The sequence below is a fragment of the Humulus lupulus genome, chromosome 2 (genome assembly GCF_963169125.1).
Source record: "Humulus lupulus chromosome 2, drHumLupu1.1, whole genome shotgun sequence".
In the NCBI taxonomy this organism is placed as follows: domain Eukaryota; kingdom Viridiplantae; phylum Streptophyta; class Magnoliopsida; order Rosales; family Cannabaceae; genus Humulus; species Humulus lupulus.
The window spans coordinates 78,542,886-78,551,768 of NC_084794.1; positions in this window are offsets into that span (position 1 = coordinate 78,542,886).

Sequence of the window (8,883 nt, forward strand, 5' to 3'; positions counted from 1 at the left end):
TGACCCGGTTATGACCAGGAACTTAATTTGAAAACTTAGTTCGCGTTAACTTTTATCCATATCTCGAGCTCTATAGGAAGAACAACGATCAATAGATTTAAATCAACTTCTAAGTTTTCTGACCCGGTTATGACCAGGAACTTATTTTGAAAACTTAGTTCGCGTTAACTTTTATCCATATCTCGAGCTCTTTAGGAAGAACAACGATCAATAGATTTAAATCAACTTCTAAGTTTTATGACTTGGTTATGACCAGGAACTTAATTTGAAAACTTAGTTTGCGTTAACTTTTATCCATATCTCGAGCTCTTTAGGAAGAACATCAATCAATAGATTTAAATCAACTTCTAATTTTTATGACCCGGTTATGACCAGGAACTTAATTTGAAAACTTAGTTCGTGTTAATTTTTATCCATATCTCGAGCTCTTTAGGAAGAACAACGATAATAGATTTAAATCAACTTCTAAGTTTTATGACCCGGTTATGACCAGGATAGGACTTAGTTAGCGTTAATCCTTATCAATATCTCGCGTTTTTTTAAGAAAAACAACGGTCAATAAATATGAATCAACTTCTAAGTCATTAAGGAGACCTGGTTATATCCAGGTACCATATGCCCCCCAAGTAACTGGGAAAGGGTGTTTCGTGGTTACTTTAGATTACACTTGCAAACATTTACAAAAAGCCGATTCTCATTAATACATAAAAAATGACCTTCCAGGCCTTACAAGTGAATCATTGATAATATTTCTTTAAGTGGATGGCGTTCTAAGTCCGCGGGACCGCCCCTCCATCAAGTCGAACTAACTTATAAGTTCCCTCCTTAATGATTTCGATGACCTGGTACGGTCCTTCCCAGTTTGGTCCCAAGACTCCATCTTTGGGATCTTTCCCGGCCAGGAAAACTCTCCTTAGGACCAAGTCGCCAACGCTAAAGGTGCACTTTTTGACTTTGGTGTTGAAGTAGCAAGTGATTTTCTGCTGATAATGGGCGAGCTGGAGTTGCGAATCTTCTCGCCTTTCATCAACTAGGTCAAGGGAATTGCACAGTAGCTCGTGGTTGTGATCCTGGTCGTAAGATTGGACCCTATGCGAAAGCACTTTAACCTCCATGGGGAGGACTGCCTCACTCCGAAAGGTTAGGGAAAAAGGAGTATGACCCGTAGGAGTCCGATGCGAGGTCCGGTATGCCCATAGGACCTGGGGGAGATGTTCTGGCCAGACCCCCTTCGCTTCATCTAATCTCTTCTTGAGGCTCGCCTTGAGAGTCTTGTTGACAGCTTCGACCTGGACATTTGCCTGAGGATAGGCCACGGAGGAGAAAATTTTCACAATTCCGTACCTTTCACAAAACTCGGTGAACAGGTCGCTGTCGAACTGAGTACCATTATCGGAAACGATCTTCTTGGGCAGGCCGAATTGACAGATAATGCTTTTAACCACGAAGTCAAGCACTTTTTTGGACGTTATCGTTGCCAAAGGTTCTGCCTCAGCCTACTTCGTAAAGTAGTCGATGGCTACCATGGCGTAACGGACTCCGCCCTTTCCAGTGGGGAGGGCGCCAACCAAGTCTATCCCCCAAACAGCAAACGGCCATGGGGACGAGATCATCTTTAGCTCAACTGGAGGAGCTCGGGAAACTGCGGTGAATCGCTGGCACTTGTTGCACTTCTTCGCGTATGAGATCGAGTCTTTGGACAGAGTTGGCCAGTAATACCCCTGCCTCAGGACCATTAAGGCCAAGCTCTGCCCCCCAATGTGGTCTCCGCAAAAACCCTCATGCACCTCGTGCAGGATGGCCTTTGCTTCACCTGGAAGAACACATCGTAGGAGAGGGAGGGAGTGCCCACGCCGGTACAACACCCCATCTACTATCGTATACCTGGGAGCTTGATAGAGTACTCGCCGTGCATCATTACGCCCTTCAGGAAGCTTTCCCTCGACGAGATACTCGAGGATGGGGGTCATCCAGGTCGGCCTAACATTGATCATCTCGACCTCCGTCCTGACATCTACTATGCTTTGTTTCTCCAAGAACTCTATTGGCACTAACCCCAAGGTCTCCGTTTCCCCAGAGGTGGCGAGCTTGGCAAGAGCGTCTGCGTTAGCGTTCTGCTCCCGAGGTATCTGTTCGATCGAGCCTCGCTCAAACGCGGATAGCTCAGCTTTTACCTTTGCCAGATAGGCGGCCTGAATTTTTATAGCAGTTCGCGGAGTGTACAAAATCTCGAACTGAGTGAGTTCGATTGCCCATTTTAACAAACGTCCCGATGCTTCAGGTTTTTGAAAAACCTGCCTTAAAGGTTGATCGGTCATGACATGTATCGAGTGGAATTGGAAGTACGGCCTGAGATTTCACGAGGTCATGATAAGGCAGAACGCCAATTTCTCCATCAACGGGTACCGGGATTCAGCCCCGAGAAGTCTCTTGCTGATGTAGTAGACTAGTCTCTGAACTCGGTCTTCCTCTCATACCAACACGGCACTAGTTGCATCCCCAGTGACAGCCATGTAGAGAAAAATAGGCTTTCCTGCTTTGGGTTTGGATAATACGGGTGGCTCGGCCAGATGTGCCTTCAGGTCGAGGAATGCGCTGTCGCACTCTTCTGTCCATTCGAACTTCTTGTTTCCTTGGAGCATGTTGTAGAATGGCAAACACTTATCGGTGGACTTGGAAATAAACCGATTGAGGGAAGCTCAAGCAGCGATCTGATCTTGTCGGGGTTTGCCTCGATTCCTCGGGTATTGACTATGAAGCCCAGGAACTTCCCGGACGCGACTCCAAAAGTGCACTTCTGCGGATTAAGTCTCATGCCATACTCCCGTAGTATCCTAAAACATTCTTCCAGGTCGGAAACATGGTTATCAGTAGTCTTTGACTTGACTAGCATGTCATCAACGTAAACTTCCATGTTTTTCCCGATCTGGCTTACGAACATTCTGTTTACTAACCTTTGGTAGGTAGCTCCGGCGTACTTCAGCCCGAACGACATGACCTTATAACAATAGACGTTAGTCGGGGTCATGAAGCTGGTGTGTTCCTGGTCTGCCAGATTCATGGAGATCTGATTATAGCCTGAGTACGCGTCCATAAAGGACATGAGCTCGTGCCCCGCCGTGGCATCTACCAGCTGGTCAATCCTTGGCAGTGGAAAACAATCCTTGGGGCAGGCTTTATTCAGGTTGGAGAAATCTATGCAGGTCCACCATTTTTCGTTGGGCTTCGGGTCTAGCACGGGGTTGGCGACCCATATTGGAAATTTGGCCTCACGGATAAAGTGACATTTCTTGAGCTGGGCCACCTCTTCCTCCAAGGCTTCAGCCCGAGCTGTTCCTAGGCGTCTTTGCTTCTGGGACTTGGCGGGAACGCTTTTATCCAAATGAAGTGTATGCATGATGACACTCGCGCTGATTCCCACCATGTCCTCATGGGACCAGGCAAACACGTCCAGGTTATCCCGCAGAAATTTAGTCAGCTCCGCCTTCCTCTTGCTACAGAGGTTTTTCTCGAGCTTGACCATCCATGATGGGTTCTGCGGATCAATGTTCACTTCCTCGAGCTCCTCAATCGCCTGGAGCTCGGATTTGTCCTCGCCTATTCGGGGGTCAATATCCTCACTTAAGACGACATTTTTCCCTTCGGCGCTTTGAGGTTTTTCAACCTCAGGATTAGCTAAGGGTTCCTGAGATTCCTCTCCACCACCTTGAATGGCCATTGCCAGCTGCCCGGGTTTAGATTTTCCCTTCATAGAAATGTTGTAGCATTCCCTGGCAGTGAGATGATCGCCATGAACAGTGCATATTCCCGTGGAAGTAGGGAATTTCATCGCGAGGTGGTGAATGGAAGTGACGGCCTCAAACGCCATGAGCGTAGGTCGCCCCAAGATCGCGTTGTATGCAGCGGAGCAGTCGATGACCATGAACTCGAGGAGCTTGGAGACTGTCTGAGATCCTTCTCCTAGGGTGATCACCAGCTCGATCGTCCCTATTGCTGCTAATCCCTCTCCCGAAAAACCATACAACATCATGGAGGTCGCCTTCAACTCAGCGACGGTTAAACCCATCTTTTCTAACGTGGATCGGAACAGGAGGTTCACCGAGCTCTCGTTGTCGATCAGTACCCTCCTCATTCTCCGATTGGCGACTGCCACGACCAAAGGGTCATTGTGAGGGAATTGGACATGGCCCGCATCTTCCTCCGTAAAAATGATCAGTTGTCTCTCCAACCGCTGCTGTTTTGACTGGCGCTGCTCTGGGATGAACTATATTCTGTTATGAGCCTTTAGCTCGGTCACGTATCTCTTCTGGGCACCCCTGCTCGTGCCGGCCATGTGCGGACCTCCAGAGATGGTGGATATCTCTCCTCCAACCACGGGAGGAGGGACGTCCTGATCTACCCGAGGTCCGGGCTGACTGGCCGGGACTTCTGGAGCAGGTCGACTTGCTGGAACCCTGTTCCGCGCGTATTGAGCCAAGTGGCCGGCTCGGATGAGAGTCTCGATCTCATCTTTTAAATGCCTACAATCGTCGGTATTGTGGCCAACATCGTTATGAAAACGGCAAAACTTGGAGGTGTCTCTCTTCCCTTTATGGTGCTTTAATGGTTCCGACATCTTCTAGGGGACTCGAGTAGAGTTGGCTAGGAAGATGTTCTCCCTAGACTTGGTGAGCTTTGTATAAGTCGCGAAGATGGGCTTGAATTTGTCTACGGACTTATTCTCCTTTTGGCCGTGCTGACCGTTTTCTCCATTCCCCTTTCTCTTGCCTCCACCGGGCTAGTTGTTCTGTGAGACATTTTGGGTCGCTACCACGACCTCCGTCCCCACTCCAGCGGGCTGTTCGGGGACCTGGCTGGTTCCCGCAGCTGAGGCTTCGACTTTCATCCATCCTCGATCGACACGCAGTCCACACATTCCATCCATCCTCAACACACAAGCCAAGCTACCAAGAATCCTTCCGCCTTCCATATTCATTTTCCTGCATCACACTAAGAATAAAGGAATGAGCCTAATGCCCAGCAAGGAAAAACTACTAACTTCATAAACATACACATAAAATCATATCATAACATATGAAAAAAAACATGTCATAAACATATACTATAAGCATATCATAAACATATGTCATATACTACTACAATGGCCAATTTACTTCTTGGGGCTTGTTAACTAAGCAAGTCATATGCCCATTAGATTTATGGGGATTGCTAGCCAAGCAAGTCATATGCCCATAAATTATTGGGGCTTGCTAGCTAGACAAGTCATATGCCCAAGGTCTAATATCATACTATACATAATGTTTTTTTTTTTGAACAAAAGAAAAACTTTATTTAAAAACAAACCAAGTACACAACTCAAAGAAAGCAGCTGCTACAAACCAGCAAGCTACTAACTCAGCAAAACACTAAGGATAACATAAAACTACCAGCCCTCTACTACCTTACGAAAATACAAGTCCCTTTTTCTATGACAAAGAGAACCCAAGCCCAAAATTCTATACTTCACTGAATCCTTGATGTCCAAACTAATGCTGCTGGCCAATTTACAAACTGAGTTAAAAATGCAGTTATTCCTGTTGCTCCAAATAAAATACCAGGATGCTGACAAAACTGCATTAACAATCTGGTTCTTCATATCTTGCTTAGCTTCCAAGCACCACAGATTAAGCTCCTCATAAGATTCGGGCCAATGGAAATGACCCAGCCAACTACAAATTTCCTCAAACACTTTCTTGGAATATATACAATCCATGAACAAATGGCTGTGAGATTCTAAACCATCCTCACAAACAGGGCAGAGAGCAGAGGATAGATGCAAGAACCGGCTCAAATGATCTCTAGTAAGTAATTAATTGTTGAAAATCTGCCAGTATATGAATCTATGTTTGGGCACTATAAGTTTGTTCCACACAGTGTTAGCAAACCCAACTGGTTGAGCAGAAATAAGAGAGGTATAAAAGTGTTTGATACGAAATTTACCTCCCTTAACAGCTTGCTTCAAGTAACCATCATCAATAACTTGTCTCAGCCTCAACAATAACTTAAAATACCAGCTCATATCCTGATTGATAGGAGCATTCCAAATGTTGTACTCCTTCAGATATATAGAACTAATACATTTAACCCAAAGGCAGTCTTGTTTGGAAGTTGTCGCCCAAATGAAGTTCGCCATCAAAGCCATGTTCCATTTCTTACCTTCACGAAAACCAATACCCCCCAGCTTTTTAGGGAGACAAACCTTTTCCCAAGAAGGGAGATGAAGCTTACTTCTATTCGCATTAGTGCCCCAAAGAAAGTCCCGACAGCTTTTATCAATGGTTGTAGTGATTTTGGACAGAAGTATAAATATACTCATCCAAAAGTTTCTAATACCAAGCAAAACTGAGTGTATAAGTTGGGCACGACCAGCAAATGACAAATTTCTACTCGCCCAACAATTAAGTTTCTTGTTCAGCTTATCCAGGATCACCCCACAGTCTGAATCTTTCCACTTAGTAGGCCGAAGATGAACCCCCAAGTACTTCAAGGGAAAGGAACCTTCTTTCATTTGCATCAACCCAAGTATCTGAACTTTAATGGTTTCTTTAACCCCACCAAAGTAGATATGGGATTTAGATTTATTCACAGAGAGCCCTGTAGAATCACAAAACGAAGTGAAGGCTTCTTGAATCTTACTCACTGAACTGACATTACCTTTACAAAAGATAATCAAATCGTCTGCAAAACATAGGTTAGTTAACCTAAGATGTTTACACAAAGGGTAAAAACCAAAGCCTTTTTTATTAGAGAAATGAGCTAATAATCTAGTAAGGTACTCCATAATAATCACAAACAAGAGAGGAGACATAGGGTCCCCTTGCCGAAGGCCTTTTTCCCCTTTAAAAGAGCCCTGAATTCTACCATTCATTAGAAGATTATAGCTGGTACCTTTCAAGCAAGCTAGAATCCAATTAATAAATCTAGAGGGGAAGCAAAGATGCTTAAGCAACTCCTCCACAAAAAGCCAATCAACTGTGTCATAAGCCTTGCTCAGATCTATCTTCATTAAACATCTAGCTAAAATATTCTTACTAGTGTACCCTTTGAGGAGATCCTGGAAAATCATAATATTATGAGCTAGAACTCTGTTTTTAATAAAAGCCCCTTGATTACTATGAACAAGGAAGGGAAGCACTTCCGAAAGTCTAGAACAAATCATCTTCGAGATACACTTGTAGAGAGTATTGCAACATGCGATTGGGCGATAGTCACTAGCTAAGCTCGGATCAGCTATCTTAGGAATAAGAGAAACCACGGTTTCATTCAACTCCTTCGGCAAGAACCCATCCTGAAAGAATTCCAACACAGCAGTAGAAATTCCATCACCAATATCAGTCCATAAACCCTTAAAGAAACCCGAGCCAAAACCATCCAAACCATGACTTTTAAAGGAGTGAATACTAAAAAGAGCCTTCTTCACATCACTCTTGTTAAACGGTCTCAATAACCTGACTTGATGATCCAAAGACAATATGTTACCCTGGAATATACAGTTTTTATCAATTTCTTTAGTCGCCAAACTTCTCCTCCCCATGAAATTCTTAAAATGGGAGAGAAAGTGCTCAACAACTTTGGGATAATCTTCTTCTATTCTGTCTCCAATAGTGACAGTCGTAATTCTATTATCAACTCTTATCTTCCTCATAAAAGCATGAAAGAACCTCAAATTTTCATCACTGAACTTGACCCAACTAAGTTTACTCTACTTTTTGAGATAACTGGCATATCGGCTATGCATTACTGTAACATTGTGTTGAGCTTGTTTAACAGATTGATGCAGAGACACATCAGAAGGATTAACTGCCAAAGCCTCCTGAACTTTACTAAACTCTTCCTTAGCCTCCCTATAAGTCAAAACAACATCTCCAACCTCTTCCCTATTGAAACTTTTCAAAATATGATTTACTCTAAATAATTTCTGAACCACCTTGCTAAGACCTCTACCGTAACCTGCTGGTGCATTCCAACAATGAAGAACAACATCTCTGTAGCCTCTATACTGCAACCAATGGTTACCATAACGAAAAGGAATGAAACCCACCTTGTTAACTTCTTCACTTCTAATCACATAGAAGCTATGATCAGAAATACAGTCCCATTTGAAGCAAGCTTCAGTCTTCGGGAAAGCATCCAGCCGCAAATCATTAATAAAAACTCTATCTAGTTTAGAGAAAATGCGGTCTCCTGCTTCATGTTTGTTCGACCACATATAGAGAGCACCAGCACATTTGAGTTCCTCTACTTGGCCTAAAGCCAACCAATCTTGAGCATCAGCAATATCCTTTGCAAGGATTTGTCTCCCACCATTCATGTCTAGGTAGCTAAACATGGCATTAAAGTCTCCAAAAATGATCCAACGAAACTTTAACTGACCAATACTGGCTAACTTATCCCACAGTTTTTTCCTCACCCCCATTGAGTTACTCCATAAACCACTGTAGCAAAAAACATTTTCTGCTGGCCACTCACTCTGATCCTACAATGTACTAGTTGAGGATCTTCAAGTAAGATGTCAACCTTCACAAACTTAGCTTGCCAAAAAACTAAGATTCTACCAGAAACAATAGGACTAGAAAAGTAATCTCAATTGTGAAAATTATTTTCAAGAACTTCCTTAATCTTCTCATGTTTCACCTTAGTCTCAAATAAAGCTCCAAAACCAACCTTATTTTCCTTACATATACTAAGAATAGCATGTTGCTTATCTCTTTTATTCATACCCCTCACATTCCACCCTATCATATTACAAACCTCCATCACTTAATTGGGTTAGAATTAGTAACCAAATGACCAACCCCAGTTTCTTGAAGAACAGCATAACCATTACCCGAACTACCCTTGCCT